This window comes from Panthera uncia, chromosome C2 (assembly GCF_023721935.1).
Source record: "Panthera uncia isolate 11264 chromosome C2, Puncia_PCG_1.0, whole genome shotgun sequence".
Taxonomy (NCBI): domain Eukaryota; kingdom Metazoa; phylum Chordata; class Mammalia; order Carnivora; family Felidae; genus Panthera; species Panthera uncia.
This window is the reverse complement of record NC_064810.1, coordinates 120,618,886-120,635,866: the sequence shown is the minus strand read 5'-3', so window position 1 is coordinate 120,635,866 and position 16,981 is coordinate 120,618,886.

Here is a 16,981-nt window from a genome sequence, read left to right as displayed (position 1 = left end):
GAACAAGAAAATAAAACATGCTCTGGTTTCATGCTACTCTTAGAACAGTGGTAACAAGTAGGAAGAAGCATTCATTTCTGGCACCTAGTTAACCATTCTCCCAGGCTTCTCGGTGTCTGGTGCTGTCCTTGGCACAATAAGGTATAAGAGAGAGGAAAGTGGGATTGGCTCAAGGGAGTCGAATAGGGATACAAATGAGGAGGTGAGTGAGTGGCCCCAGCAGGAGCAGATGTGCACAGTGGGGTCTGGGGAGAGGCTGAACTTGAGTGTGCCAATGGCTTTGAGCTGAACTCGGATGGGGAGAGAGAGCCTAGAATGGGGGGGGGGGTGTTTTGAGAAGAAAGGCCACATTGGGGAAGTTATGTCAGGGAGGCAGAATGGACACTGGTGTGTGACTGGAGTGAGCCACAGGGACTCTCAAATTTGGAGGAGTTATGTGAAAATTCAGGAGTATAGCCTCAGTAACTAGCACAGTGCCTGGTACACATAGGAGGATTTGATAAATGATTGCTGACTGATGGCTGGATGAATGGCTGGTTGGATGACCAAGACTCAGCTTAAGTGTCACCTCCTCCAAGAAGCCTTCTCTGACTCTCTTGCCAACCTGTCTGCTCTGCCTGCAGGGTCCCGGGTACACCTGTGTGTCAAAGGCTATGTCCCACAGAGTTAGCCTTATCTGTCTCTGGTCCGTCATCCCCACTGGCCTCCTGTCTTCCCTGGGACAGGACTGTGCTCTGTATCCTCGGCCTGGCTCATAGAACCCAAAGGTTGGATCAATGCCCACAGACATGGGTTAGAGTAGGGAGCAGTTCCTGGATGGGAACCGAGAAAGAGGGGCGGGAGAATGTTTGCAAAGCTCAGAGACCCTCAAGGACTACAGACTGGACTGTTTAATAGCAGTGCAATTATGGGCACCTATATAGCTGTGTACCCAGTAAGTCAAGAACAGATCACATTTGGAGAAGTTGAGACTGTTTAGTTACAAACTGTTTGGGGAAAAAATGTGAACTCTTTTGTAGCCTTGAACAGTGCTGGGTTCCTAAAACTATGCCTTGGAAATTGTTTAGTGAATGCTGTCACTTTATGGACTTTGAAAGCATGGCACCAGTGCCCAAGATCACTTGGCTTAAGCTCAGAGAGTGCAGTGGGGCCCAGGTTCCTGACTCCTGACTCCTTCTTGCTAGAACCCTTGCCTTGTGGCAGATGCAATAAGAGATGACTCATGCCCTCCCTACTCTGCATCTGCAACAGCAATTTCTTCAGGACACTCTGGCCTGCTATTCTCCATACCAGGCAACCTCTGTGCACATTAGCACATGTGATTCTCATAGTCCATGAGGCGGGAAACGTTATCCCCATTTCACAGACACATCAAGCAATGACATCTACCATCCCAGGCCACTCAGCAGTGACTCATGGAGTTGAGATTTGAACCCAGAACTCCTGATTTCTGAGTTAATGCTGTTCTATGAGTGCCACATTGAAAAAAATTACTCAAAACAGCACATGTACAGCAGCCACTCCTGGGAGCATTTATAATGGCAGATGTATCCTAGCTAGGCAGATCATGCTGGAAAGAAATGGATACTTTTCATGGTCGTCTCTGCTCTCCTTGGCTTTCCCTGCCAGTAGCAATGTCTTTTCTTCTTAGATCCCTTTGGTCACTGATGCCACCAAACTGAATTTCTTAGCATGGAAATGTTACATTCAGGAATTGAGTTTCCTGCATAATATTTCTAGAAAAGTTAATCGCCTCATTAGTCATGTTTACATTCTGTTTTTAATTGCATCCTCGAGAGCGAATGTATTCATTTTTGTCCTATGTGATGGTTCTTACTTTAACAACCTCTTAACAAAGCAGAGAGACCATCAGAGCACATGAAGAGTACCTGGTTTTCTTAAAATATGCCAGCCATCTCCCCAAAATGTAGGGCCCAATTATCACTGCGGCTATAAGCTAATTATTAGGTACAAAATATGGATCACAGCTAATTATCAGGATATGACCTTATTTCAAAGTCATAGATTCCTGTAAACTAGGTTACCATTACTAACAAAATGGAGATTCAAGTAGGAATTCCAGAACTGCAGTAATGAGTGGGTATGAAATGTTTATATTTCTAACAAATGGCACAGGCAAGAGATAATTTTTCCTAGGTTTATGTCTGGTGAAATTTTCCAGAAGTCCAGCCTCTGCAAGGCCTTATTAGTGGGGCCCAGATGATGAAAAAGTCCATTTCATTACCATCCAGGATCTTCTGTTTTTTTTCCAAATCCTGAACATTGTGTGCCCACTGTTTACAGAGCTCTGTGCTAGATGAAGTGAAAGATTGCAAGCCAGCCAAGGCCACGAGGGGTCTAGTCAGGTAGGTGGAAATGAGATGTGGTCTCAAATTCCCAGCAGGGGAGCACTGGAGTCCTATGTGGGGAGCTGTGGATGAAAGCATTGAGGGAAAACCCTCCTCTATCTTAGTAACGTTGGAACTGGGGTTTTGAGGCATCACTAGGATTTATTAGATGGGAATGAGAGTGGAGGAAGCATCATGGACAGACAACATGGCATGAGCGGATGTTGGGAGGGGGATGGAAAGACACATGGCATGTTCACAGAATTAAAAAGGAGAATAAGATTTGTGTGTCTATGGCAGAGGTTTTCAAAGTGACAGTATGAGCTGGGACGGTCCAGAAAGCATGTGCTAACTTTGGGAAGAGCTCGTACATGCTACTTTCTTGGGAAGGGCTAACTTTTGTTGACATCTCAAAAAAGCCATTGATTCCACTAAAATTTTAGACCCCCTGGCCTGGAGGATAGCTTTTGTGAACTGAGCATTGGTGAACAGAAGGAGAAATGTAGAAATACATTAGGACAGACTGCAGGGGGCCTTAAACACCAGGGTTATATAACTAGATATTATTTGGGGCTCAGCTCCGGTGGGGTGCAGGACGGAGTAGAGGTTTAAGAGGCGAGGTGGGAGGAACTGGGCATGGGGCTAGAAGAGGCAGGAGGGCCCAAGGGAGGCTACTGTGCTTCCAGAAGGACAGGATGAGGGCCTGAACCAGGCAGAAGGAAGATAGTAGAAGGTAGGCCAGCAAAGCTGTGGAGGAAAAGATCAAAGGGTTTGATGTCAGAGAAAAAAACAGAGACAGCAGAGTGTGATGGGGGGTGAACTCTGGAGCCAGGTGACTGGTTCAAACCCAGCTCCACTGCTTCCTGCCTGTTCACCCTGGGTAATTTATATAGCCTTCCAGTGCCTCAGTTTCCTTGGCTGTAATACTAGCTCCTCGATCAGAGTTTTGTGGGGGGGGAGGGGAGCGAGTGAGCGAGGTTTCAAGTATCTGAAACAGCCCATGATGGGAGCCCAGGAACATCAGGTCTTTTTTCCAGAAGACCGGCAGCTTTATGAAGGCGGGGCTTTGGTGCTGTGTGCAAAGCTGGCTCCACAGGGCCGGAAACTGTGCTTGGAATACAACAGGCGTGTGTTCAGTGCTGAATGGAGGATACAGTGTAATGTGGCAGGGGGCTGGGACTCAGGCATGCTCTTGGGGGAGGTAAGTGTGCTCATGAGCAGGGCACCAGTGAGAGCTACTTGGGGACCCATGGAGGTCCCAGAAGACCGCAAGGCCCCGACCAGGCTGCCTCCGCAGGCCTGTGTGGTGGGCCCTGGCACACCTGCCATCTTGTCTAATCCTCATGGTGGCGTCCTTTGAGCATGGCAAGATGGATATGGTTATCCTAGTTTCACGTGAGAGACTGAGCTCTGGGCAGTGAAGAAGCTGACCTGTTGATGCTACTCTTGCTGAGATGGGTCTGGTCTTTGGCCTTGTGTCTTCCTCTTCCCATACTACTTCCGTGGATCCTCAGTCTATGATCTCCCAAATTACAATGGAAGCGATTAGTTCATTAGAAAGCAAAATGTCCAAAGACAACATTTTAAACAAAAATTAGGGACTCTCAGTAATGTATAAAGAACTCACGTAGAAAGAATGGCTTTGCTTCATAATGAGGTTAAGAATAACATCATCTCAGACAGATTCAGGAGGAACTGACATTGTAGCCTTGCCACTGACCAGCTCTGTGGTCTTTGACAAACTGCTTAATTTCTCTGAGTCTCAGTTTCTCATCTGCAAAACGAAGATAATGAGACCCCTTTGTGAGCAGCTGGGAGGACTAAGTAGCACGTTTATAAATAACTCAGAGTCTTGGCATAAAGAAAGAGTTCAATAAAGGGTTGTTATCATTCAATTTTGTATTATTATACCTTGTTTGTGCTGATAGCCTGGCCCCAAAGGGATAATGTGATGGCTGTAAGGCTAGTCCTCCAGATACAGGAGAGTAAATTTGGCATGAGGTCATGTGGAATATCCCTGGGGGGGTGTGTGCGAGGATGGGAGAGCAGGAGTCAGAGGAAGGAGGCCTCCCATAACTATTACCAAAGCTGCCCCACTGCCAACTTGCAAAATTGACAAGGAGCTGCCTCAATACACTCCCCAAAGTCCTCTTATGAATGGTCTCTGTGAGGGCAAGGGCAGCCTCAGCTTTCCCAGAACTGTGGGAGTCCTGGGCCTCAGGGGGTCCCAGCTCTGCCCCTCCCTGGCTGGCTGAGTGACCTGAACCTCGTATTGGCAGGACAAGATGGGATGACTGATCTAGTAGGTCCTAATGGATGTCTAGCTCAGTGGAGATGCTGTGGTCTGGCTGTTAGAGCAAGCCCATCAGTATCTGGGTGCATCTCCAGGGGGCTTCTGAATGTGAGATTCAGAGTAACAAAGCCTGTGGCTGAGCTGGGTAACTGGTGTTAACCTGTGGTAGGCAACACAGGGAACCATTTGGGCTTCATAGACATAACTACTGAGCTCTAGATCTGAGTTTCATGGCTGTGCCATTTGACATTTTCTGAGCATCTCTTGGGACCAGGTCTGTGCCAAGCCAAAGGGACCTGGAAAAAGAAGAATCTTGATCCCTGCCCTCAGTGGGTTTCTAGCCTGGAGAAAGAGGCAGAGGAGTGGACATACTGTGACTGGACACTAGATCAGTGCTCTGGCAGAGGGAAGCCCTGAGCAGAGGGGTAGAGGAGGAGACACCCCTTACTCAACCTGGGGACCAAGAAGCAAGATACCCCCATGGTTCTCCACAAAGACTAACCTTCTCAATTCACATGGAAATAGTTAATGATCATTTTTTCAAAGTGAGCTTTCCTGGATCAAATTCTGTTTTGCATCCCATGTGGTAGATAAACCTTCAAGGAGAGGAATTAGAGGCAGGTGGATACATGCATGTGAATGGACAGTTTCCTTTATCTGGAGCAGCAGTCAGTTGCTAACACAGGTTCACAAATCCATTCAAGCCCCCATGCTGTACAATGATGTGAAAGAAAAGAAAAGCTCATAGGGCCCAGCACTGCAGAAACTCAATTTGTCCATCCCCTATCTGATGTTCCTGACTTTCCAGATGGGGCATCTCCGGATTGCCCTCAAGGGTCCACAGTTGTGGATTGTGAAAAGAAGGCTGGCTTACACTTCCTGCCACCAGCCTAGCTTCTCTTCAGGTCTGGAACAAGTATTCTCCTAGGGCTAGAGGTCCAAGTCCCCTGCACCACTTTCCCAGACTGGAACCCTCTCCAAGAACACTCTCCCTACTTTTCCTTTCCTGTCAGAACTACTGTCAGGCTCTAAGACCAGAAGAAAGTCTTCCTCTCCAAGAAATCCCATCCATACTGTTGCAGCCTGCTGGGACATGAACACAGTTGCATTCTGCACTGGGAAGATGGAAAGTACTGCTAACGCCTGAGTGGGCCACACTATTTCTTGCCATGGTATCTTTTTGCATGTGTTTTTCTCTCAGCCTGTTCTCCTTTGGCTTCTGTACTTCCTCAGGACTTGGCAAAGTCCCCAGAAGCCTGTGCTTGCTTGCCCCTCCTAACATTGATCACACAGTGTTTAAAATGGTTGTTGATGTAACAGCCTCCCTTATAGACTGAGAGTTCCTGCCTGCTAGAAGTTCCAAGCTATAGGAAATGTTACATCATGATGAGGATGATAATAGTAATAGTTTTATTAATTAGTATTTATTAATAGTTTATTATTAATTAGTGGTGGTGGTGAAGAAGTATAGAGAAAGAATTCCAAGTGAGGGCTCAGCATGAGTGAAATGAGTCTGACATTCAGGGAAGGCCAGGAGAATGATGGGTATGTGCTGGAAGTCCCAGGAGCCCAGTTTACAAAATGCTGGGTGCAATGATGTCTGTCCTCCCTAAAGAAGTGAATATCATCCTCTGAAAAACACATTCTGTGTTTGCAAGTTATTGATCTCTGCAATTCTCAGCAAAGAAAAGGACCAAGTTGGGGGCTTCCTATCCTATGGGCAAGCATGAACCCTTGTGAGGTATTAGACTGAGGCACTATATGATCTCCCTAAACAGCTCAAATACAATTACAAAGAACACAAGTACGTGATATGAGTTTTAACTATAAAGACAAATCAAGCCCCACCACCCTCTCCTGTGGCCACTGAAGGATCATTTAATCTATTACTTGGTTCCACGTGAGCAGACTTCAGGAAAACAAATAATAAATATTTGTAATTGGTGCTCAGAGGGCCTTCCTGGCTGAGCAGGCAGGGCTGCAGACTGTGCAGGCTGGCTTTACATTTCCCTAGTTCCCCCTGCCCTTGGCTGAGCCACGCCCCCTTTCCCAGAGCTGTCACAAGTCTAAGCTGTGACATAAGAGTGAGCTCTGTGCTTACTGCCTGCATCCACATGTCCCCCACTTTCTGTAAGATCATCACATGCTAGTAGGGTTGCAAGATTTGGGTTCTGGTCTTAACTCTTTTGTGTGACCTTGTGTGGATCACTTCTCCCTTCTGGCCCTATTTCCTCATCCTTGACTGGGGTTCTTCAACATGTTTTTGTACCATGGGCCTCTTTAGCAGTCTGGTGAAGCATTTGAACCCCTTATCAGAATAAAAACTAAAATACATTAGACTATAAAGGAAACTAAGTATATCAAAATAGTTGTCAAAATATTTACATATGATGTTGGAATACATACATTTATTTATTAACACATTAAGTGACACAATCTGTTTGTAGGTAGAAGGAGTGATGCATATAAATTATGAAGTAGTGATGCTTATAATTAATATTTTGAGATATCTGTGATAACTGTGATGTGCCACACAAACACCTCTGATTTCTATTGGTCACAAAGTCCCAGGTCCTAAGTCCACGGCTTACTGTGGTCTGTTTCCTGCATGCATAAGGGAGGAAGTTCTAAATTGCTGTGAGATTAGTGAGGATAAAGGTACAAGTGTTTCCTGTCTGAATTTTAGTACCCCCTGAGTTCTACCCATGGATGCCAATAGTGAACTGCTGGACTAGATTGTGTCTCTGGGCTCTTTCAGCCCAGGCACTTGACTGTATCTGACTCTGCAGGAGTAGGCCAGCACCTCCCAGCTTGAGCCCCAAGGTAAAGGGAGAAAGGAGTAAGGGAACTTTCCCAACCCCATGTATATGGAGCCCCTGCCATATGCTGGGCAACCACCTTAAACTTTTCATATGCCCTATAGTCCCCAGGGCTGGGCAAAGTCACCTCTCATCTTAGAAAAAGAGTGTTGGAAATAAGTCATGTAAAGATTTTATTTTTAAGTGATCTCTGCGCCCAACATGGGGCTTGGATACACAACCTCCAGACCAAGAGTCGCATGCCCCACTGACTGAGGCAGCCAGGTGCCCCGGACATCAGTCATTTAAAAGTTAAATATGGAAACAGATTTTCAAAGCCCTGGCATAACTCTGTCATTTAACAGTTAAATATGTAAACAGAGATTCAGACTCCTGGCATAACCCTACACGCCCATCTTTTACAGTTCCTGCAGAAGTCTGCTCTGAAATAGGCATTCCTAAATCACCGCCAGACCCTTCTGCAGTATCTTGCCACTCTTTTGTAGGTACCATCCTACTCCATCAATCCTGACCTGGAGTAAGTTCCTTAATCTCTCTGAGCCTTGGTTTCTTTATCTGTGAAGGGGGCTGGTTACTATTTCATAGGATGAAACTATACAGTCATGGAGTAGTTCATCCAAAGTGGTATGGACACCTGCCCCATCTGGACAATCTATCTGTGACCTCTGGATGCTCTTCTTTCACCTGGACAGCTTGTGTTACAAAGACCCTCCAAAGCCTTTTCTCCTGCTGCTCTGGACCTGCTCTGAAAGATGGGGCACTGACCATCTGCCACCTTTCATCTTGTGGGGGGAAGGGGCGTGAGCAAGGAGCAGGGTGCTCTGATGGGTGCATTCACAACATGACTTGGCGGGGTACCTTTGTGCCTTGTTATAGGCCCTACCCCTAGCTGCTAAAACCCTTACACTTGCCTCCCTAGCCCCAGACAAGGCCACCAGTGATTTTGCATTCTGTTTTGCTTAATAAGCATCTTGGAGAGTATCTACTTATGCAGAAGGTTTTGAATCTCATTTTTCCTTTTCTGATTTCAGTGGTAATGCCCTCTGAAGCTTTAGGCTGGTTGCTTAACTTTGCTATGCTTCAGGTTCTTCCTCTCTGAAAAGTGGGGTAAGAATGTCTTCCGTGCCTGTGGAGAATTGTGTTGTAGCACTTACAATGAAAATCAAAGCAAAATAAAACCTAATCACATGGAGAGAAGAAATGAAGCTTTCTTAAATGGCTTTTGGGTACAAATGAAAATCAAAACTACAATTACAAGCTATTAATAGAGCAACACTATATACCAAAACTTATGGAATATGACCAAAGCTGTACTTAGAAGCAAATCCATAGCCTTAAATGCTTCATGATCAATGAGAAAGAATGAAAATAAATAAAACATTCAACACAAGAAGTTAAAAAAAAGAGAAATCTTAGGAAATTAGGAAGCAATAAACCACAAATATGGTAGAAATTAATGTATTAGAAAATAGAAAAACATTAGAATTTATAAGTGAATCTAAAAGCTGATTCTTTGAAGAAACCAATAAAATGGACATGTTCTTCTTAGGTATAATCAAGAAAATAAGAGAGAAAGCACAATACTAAAGATGAGGAAAGGAGTATAACTGTGGATATGGAATAGATTAAATCAAATTGCAAGAGAATAATACACAGTGCTAAGCTACTGAAGCTAAGATATTAGAAAATTTCTGAAATGTCCTATATTCAGAGAAACTGTATGTTATTGGATTTGAATGAAAAAGTTAACTTGGCTAACAGCCATGGAATCAATTTAAAATAATGTTCAGTGAATTATAAAAAAAAAAAAATGAGTTTGAGAGAAGGCTCCAAACAGTCTTAGGCAGGATTTTACTGGAGCAGATGAGTAGATGAGGCAAGACAGTGAGCAAGCAGTCAAGGTGGAAGGCACTGGGGAATCAGGTGGTCAGGGCCGAGGGCAGGTGTATGGGAGGTGAGGGCAGCTGTGAGCAGGGCCTGGGACATATTGTACCTGGAGATCAATCCCCAGTGTACTTTTGAGACTTAGCTGTGGCCATCTGAGTCCTGTCTCTGTCTCTCTCTCTCTCTCTGTCTCTCTCTCTCTCTCTCTCTCTCTCTCTGTTCATGTTCATCCGGGTTGATAGCCCCTCATTACCTACTCACCCCTGAGTTTCGATGGGAAAGGGTTTGGAAAACTTAAGTACTTGTACAAATGCAATTTTAACAGTAATTTAGGGGAAAGAACTAGCCTCATTGTAGTTAGATTGACTCCTACGAAGCTATTGTATTGGTAACTCTAAGACTTCAAGCGCTTCCTGTATATTTGAATGTGTTCGTTCACCTCAGAGGGATGCCAAGAGGGCTGGGACAGAGGGAGATGCCCTGGGAAGAAAATTCACTTTTCTTTCTGGATCTTCTCCAGCTTTAACTGGCCTCTCAGACCTCCGTAGAGTCTCCCTGGAACCAGGAGATCAAAAGATGTTGGGATTTTAAAGGCCCAATTCCCAGGGACCATTAAATGCATCACTATTCATTTAAAAGATGCTGTTAGCAGGGCACCTGCATGGGTCAGTCAGTTGAGCGTCTGACTCGGTTTCAGCTCAGGTCATGATCTCGCTGTTCACCAGTTGGAGGCCCAATGCACTGACAGCACTGAGCCTGCTTGGGATTCTCTTTCCCTCTCTCTCTGCCCCTACCCATTCATGCTGTCTCTCTTTCAAAATAAATAAATAAACTTAAAAAAAGCTTTAATAAAAAAAGGTGCTGTTAGCAAATGCAGCCTCAGGAGTGACGGGCACCAGACCTAATGAGCAATAGAAGGCTGCATGGGAGGGGTGCCAGCGTGGCTCAGTTGGTTAAGTGGCTGACTCAGGTCATGACCTCATGGCTTGTGAGTTTGAGCCCTGAGTCAGGCTCTGTGCTGACAGCTCAGAGTCTGCAGCCTGTCTTGGGTTCTGTGTCTCCCTCTCTTTCTGTCTCTCCCCTGCTTGTGCTGTCTGTCTCTTTCAAAATAAATATTAAAAAAAAAACAAATAAAAAGCCTGTGTGGGAATATTCTATCTTAGTTGGCTATTTTTAATTGTGTGGTGAACTCTGATAAGTAATAGTTAAACTCTGGTCCTATGGAAGGATTAATCTTGTATGATCTGTTCAGCTGTGGTATAGAGAGAAAGGAATAGTTACCAAGTTCTCATGAGATTTGCCACCCATTTGACATTCACTATCCCATATAATGTTCACCTTTGCCAGTGGATATGCAGTCATTATTCTACCTATTCAATAGAATGGGTAATGAAAGAAATTAACTTACCAATGGTCTTTCAGCTGGAAAGTGGCAGGAATGTGGTTTACACCTTGAGTCTAAAGTCCTTGATTTAAAAAAAAATTTTTTTTTAATGTTTATTTATTTTTGAGAGAGCATGAGTGAGAGCGAATGGAATAGGGACAGGGAGAGAGGGAGACAGAATCCGAAGCAGGCTCCAGGCTCTGAACTGTCAGCTCAGAGACTGACACAACGCTTGAACTCACAAGCCATGACCTGAGCCAAAGTTGGACGCTTAACTGACTGAGCCACCTAGGTGCCCCAAGGCCCTTGATTTTTGCACTCCACCATCCTACAATTTTCCAGATAGGCACAAACCCAGAAAGCATATTTTCTGAAATGTTCCATCCTGTCCTCCATGGTGCCTGTCCGGGAGCCCAGAAGCAGCCTGTCTGTTTTCAGGAACAGATGTGAGCTAGAGAAGAGTCTCTCACTTTCTACTTCTACAGGGAGGCTACACGGCCTCTCTCCTGGTGTTTTTCCAAGACTCTCTCTCCCATCTTTCTCTGATGCCTGAAATTCTGTTTTCAGGCATCAAACTTGTTCCATAATGTGAGAAAAGGCTAGGGAGGGAAAGGCCCTGTGAAAGAAGACAAATGGCTGTATATTAACATAAAAGCATGACTGATTGCTGGGAGATGGTCTCCGGGAAGAAATTCTAGACAGGAAGGTGATTAGGGCTGAAGGCACCAAACCTCTTATGAAGGAATATTTCCATCAGAATGGAGTAGGAACAAACAGAAGAGGCTGCTGATTTTCAAAACAGACTTCCCATTGTACAACTCTGCCACCTTGGGAGAAAAACCCCTCTACTTGGGCTCCTGGTATTTAGTTAAGTCAAAGGTGTAATGTGTTGTTGGCTTCCATTCATCTGTGATCGCTGTGACCTCCAGATCACCTTCTACTGTACCGCCTTCATTGCCCTTCACCTACATACACTCACAGATGCTTAGCAGTCAGAAAATGATGGAGAGGAAGTAGGCTGTGCAGCACTGTTCTTTCCCCTTCTGTGACGATCACCCTGGACCAGTTGTCAGTGGCCCTGCTATCACTCACATTTCCATGTCAAGGAGTTTGGTAATTTATCATCAGTGTATTTTAATCAGAGCAAGAGATGCCTGGAGTGCATTTCATCAATCTTGAGGGAGGAGAGGTTTGACCCCCAACACTTCCTGCACCCCCCAGTCTATGTGACTCCATGATGGATGACACAAGGTAATGTAGGGTAATGGAAAGGCATCTTACTGTCTCACAGAGGGATGTGGTAATGTCACATAGGCTCTCTGAGCCATGGCCTCTTCCTCTTTACACCAGGGACACCATGTCTTCTGAGAGGGCCATTCATGTACTGGTACATGGTTGGGGCAGAACAGCTTTGAGTTCCTTACCCCTTTTAATTTTTGTTTTTAGAACAGTTTCTATTGTTTTTCTCTGGAGCTAGCACATTCTTGTCCAGTTATCCTGCTCTATTGATAGGACATTGCACAGCCTTCATCTGCTTCCCAGTTCTAGACAAATAACTCCCAGCTGGTCTCTGCTGTCCTCTGTCAACAATGCCTCTTCAGCTCCAAGAGGCAACAGCCATACTGAGAACCTACTGTGAACCAAGCATGTTGCATATATGCTCTTATTTAAACCTCCAGGTAGTCCAGGAAAGTAGACATTACACCTGTTTTATAAGGAAAAGATGGAGTCTCAGAAAGGTTAACTGATTTCCCAGTGATCACATATTGTCAAGAGGGATGTAAATTTGAACATAAATTTGAATGTGTCTGATGATTGGATGCCTGGAATGCAGGCCCTGGCACTCCCTCCGATCACAAGGGCTCCCCTGTTGGTGACCCTTTAAAGGAAGGGCACTTGCCTGAGAGAAATGAGCCCACTTCTGTGGTTGGTATCTTTGCCTCACTGGCTTCAGGTAGTGGAAATACTTGGACACTTGAAATAACCAGTCTCCTCACTTTATCTGGCTACCTTCCTAAAAACAATAAAAAGCAACACACATTAGGATAACTCTTTGTTGTTGACATGAAGGCTCTTCCCTTTTGGCAGAGGTTGTGTCTGTACAGTCTTGACACTATTTGTATAAAGCTTATTCTTCTATTACAGGTTCGGGGCTGACATTATGGACATAGCTCTGTTATTCTAGGACTCCCACACCCATGGCAGTGGCAGACACATATTCAGATACTCCTTGGGAGATGGTTTCAAGGGAGGCAAAGAGGAGGGCCTTACTGCAGTTATGCAAGAGGCAGGGTCTGTCCTGGGCATATGCCACTCTTTCTGTGGGCACCTGTTGCAGCCAGGTAAAATGTAGTGCTAAAGTTTGGTGGTAAGGGCCTGGAGCCACCTGCCTTTGAATACCATACCTATTTATAAGCTTATGAGCTCCAAGAATCAAGACAATTCACTTAACTGCTCTTGACCTTCGAATCTTCATTTATAAATAGACCCAAGGGACACTTTCAGAGTGAAGGTCCAGATAAACTGATACCTGGAGGTTCTTAGCAAATTGTCTGGCACCTGGTAGATTACTCTGAGGCTCTATATGGACTGTTTACCTCTAGTTTATGCCTTTACCTTCTTTTTCCCATCCAGATGGCCTTGAAGTTTCTCTGAGTATTTGCATTTTATATGCATTTGATAGTCATGTGCATTGTTTCTCTTTCCACTGAAGAACTATATACATATTTGTTGAATCAAAGTCTACGTCGTGATAATTTGCTTTCTGAGCAGGCATTAGCTGGGGCATGACCTTTTTGAATCATCCTGATGAGATGACCAGTTTCCGTTAGGTTGTCTGGTTCCTGATGGAATGACCAGTATCGGAAGATATGTCCAGTTCTTAATGTGATGTCGAGTTGTTAAGAGGCCAATTCCTGGTGGGAGGGCCAATTTCTGCCTCAAGAAAGGGCAACTATCATTTATTAAATATCTACCATGGACTTCACCCGGTACAGGCAATGTGTGGATTATATGGGATTTAAAGCATTCCATGAGACCGTCATATAGATGGATGCAGTTAATAGCCTGGCTTCTAATGTCATATTACCTGGTTACAATTTCATTGTTGCCACTTCAAACATGTGACTTAACCACTGTGTGTCTCTGTGATGATAATAGAATCTCTATCATAGGGTTTTGGGAGGAATTGTTTCCTGCCACATAGTCCAATAGCATTTAGCAGCCCTTATTTTTATCGGTATCTTGTAGACAGGGAAACCAAGGCTTGGGAAGTGACAGTAGGGGAGTCTTTCTCTTCCAAGAGGAAAATTCAAATTTAAATCTTGCCTGAGATCCAATCTGAATGTCAGAATTGTCCCATATTCATTTTCAGTTCAGGCCAGGTCTTTGCAATGTGAGGACATAACCTTCCACTCAGTGGGAGTGATTCCTATGGGGGGCATCCTGGGTACAGCATGACACTGAGAGCAGGCTAATGGGAGGGCCATGGCAAACCTAAGTATAGACTGGTGATACCCCACAGAAAACAGACCCTGTTGGTGGGAAAGGGTAGAGTTCAGAGTCTTCATAGGTTTAATGGGTAGAGGCTAAGCTTGACTGGTGCCATTTGGCTGTATGAGAAGTGAGTTACAACCATCCATTGCTAAATAAAAAACTTCTTGTCATAAGAATGACTTTAAGCTTTTGTACCTTATTTCTTTTGATCCCTTTAGTCATACTAGGGAGGTATAAGAAATTTACCATAAGAAAGCTGAGGCCAGAGAAGTTCACATTTTGCCTTATGGCACATGTTGGCAAAGGCAAGATTTGAACTTGGGTTTATTGGATCCTTTCACCTAGGCTCTTCCCCCCCCCCCCCCCCATACTGCCTTTTTCCATGAAGATAGTACTTCAGGAGCAGTAAAAAGGGTTCTGGCAGGAGATGAAAGAGCTGTTCACAGCAGACGGTCCATGATCCTGATAAGCAATTAGGTAGATCAAGGCTCCATAGGAAGGAGGTGACATTGGGTGTGGTATAGAGTATATGATAAGAGGATACCTCAGTCTGAAAGTCCAGGAAAGTTAGAAGAGGGCAAAATTGATGACCTTCTGGGATGCCTGGGCCCTCAGCAGCACTGCCCACATGGACAATAGCAGGAACAAGTGCTCCATAAACCTTGCTCTCGTTCCTACTCTCAGCCAGGGCAGGTTGGTGGCTTTCCCTCTCTCTGGCCCCACAGTCAGTATGTTCCTGGTCACCTATATCTGGATTGTTTCAATGCCAAAGTCCTGGCCTTCACCTACCTTCAGTCAGGAGATCTACTTGCAGCAGGGGAGTGAGCTGGTGGTGATCTTGAGATTCTGCTGAAACCTACATACTCTTCCTAGGAAAATATACTTCCTCACAAATGCTGCCTACAGTTTCAGAGGATATCTAGGTCCCATGAGATTTCTCCATCAATCCCAGGAAAGCCTATAGATTTGGTTATAAGCTTTGCATTAAATTGGTAGGTTGAACTGGTGGGTTGAACAGGAGTCAATGGGAGCATTTTCATGTACAGTATTAATAAATGCAAAAATAAAATACTTCACACAAGAGGAGAAATGTGCACTAGTTATGAAGAAAACTTCAGAATCTTACTGAGAAGCAACAGTGAAACTTTGAATAAGTGGAAAGAAAGAATAGGTTCTTGGATGGTAGGAGTCAACATTTAAAAATGTAAATTCTCCCTTTATTAATCATTTATTTCCAAGCAATCCTAACCCATAGTTCAACAAAAGATTTGGTCATTTAGGTGGGGGTCATTTGGTCATGCTAGGGTTCATTCAGAACAGAGGCTGGCAAACTATGGCTCACCCAAATCCAGCCCACTGATCATTTTGTAAATAAAGTTTTATTGGAACACAATAATACTCAATTGTTTACATATGACCTGTGGCTGCTTTCTAGCTACAAAGGCAGATTTGGTAGTTACTATGGAGGCTGTATGGCCCACAAAAGCCTAAAATGATTACTGTCTTGTTACGTAAAATTTTGTAGACTTCCAATCTAGAAAATTAAATACATGAAATATCTATGAAAACATAAGAAAAGATTGATATGGGCAGACTGGCCTTACCAAATTTCAAAGTTTCATAAGTACATACCATTTCAGTTAGTTTGGTATTGGCATATGAATAGAAAATTGTTCAGTGCAACAGAAGGTGCAGAAATAAGTCCAAATAATGAGGGAACTTACATCTAGTATATGCTCGGATGACATTTCAAATCAGGAAAAGATGGACTCTTCAATGATCTATGTTGATATCTAGAAAAAGGAAAAAAATCTCAATACCATCTTCATGGCTTAAATGAAGGAAATTCTAGATGAATGCAATATTAAATGATAATGGAATCCTAAAAATGTTACAAGGAAGTAAAAGTTACAAAGGAAAGAAGGTTGATGTGTTTTACTGAAAAACTTTTTTTAAAGCCTACCCAGTAAATTTACTATAGTGAAGCCGAAAGACACGTGAGAAACAAGACAGAGTAACCTTGTCTTGGGAGACAGCACTTGAATACAAAGAGAGCCAACCAATCAATGAGAAAATAATAAAACAACCTAATAGAAAATCAGCAAAGAGCATCAACAGGCAGTTCAGACATACACAATAAAGAAATGAAAAATAGCAAATAAACATATGGAAAAATGCTCATTCTTCTGTTGATTAAAGAAGGGCAAATTAAAACAACTCTGATATATCTTAATTTACCTGTCAGATTAGCAGATTGGCCAAGATGTGAGAAGTGTCAAGGGTGTGTGGAAATAGACATTTGCATACATAGTTTGGAAAGAGTAATTGCAATCTTGTCAGAGGGTAATTTGACTGCACTTATGAACACTGTAAATTCACCTACACTTTGGCCTGGCATTGCCATATTTAGAAGATTATCTTATAGGTATGCTCACATGCACAAAAATGCTTGGAAGAGGAGATTAATTGCACATTGCTTATAAAATAACAGGAAACAACCTAGATACCCATCATTAGGGTTTCCTTGAGAAACACTCAGTGTTTCTCAAACCTGAGTACTGTATTGATTCCAGTTAAGGGAAAAAGAAATTCTCAGAAATTCTTTCTGTTGAATTTAATTATTTTTTATGCTATTTCTCCAAAATGTGGAACCATTGTGGAACCATTACTAAGTACAAGCCTCATAGGTTTATAGTTCTTATAATTCTGTATATCAAAATCGAATGTATAAATTATATGTGAACAAATAAGAAACCAA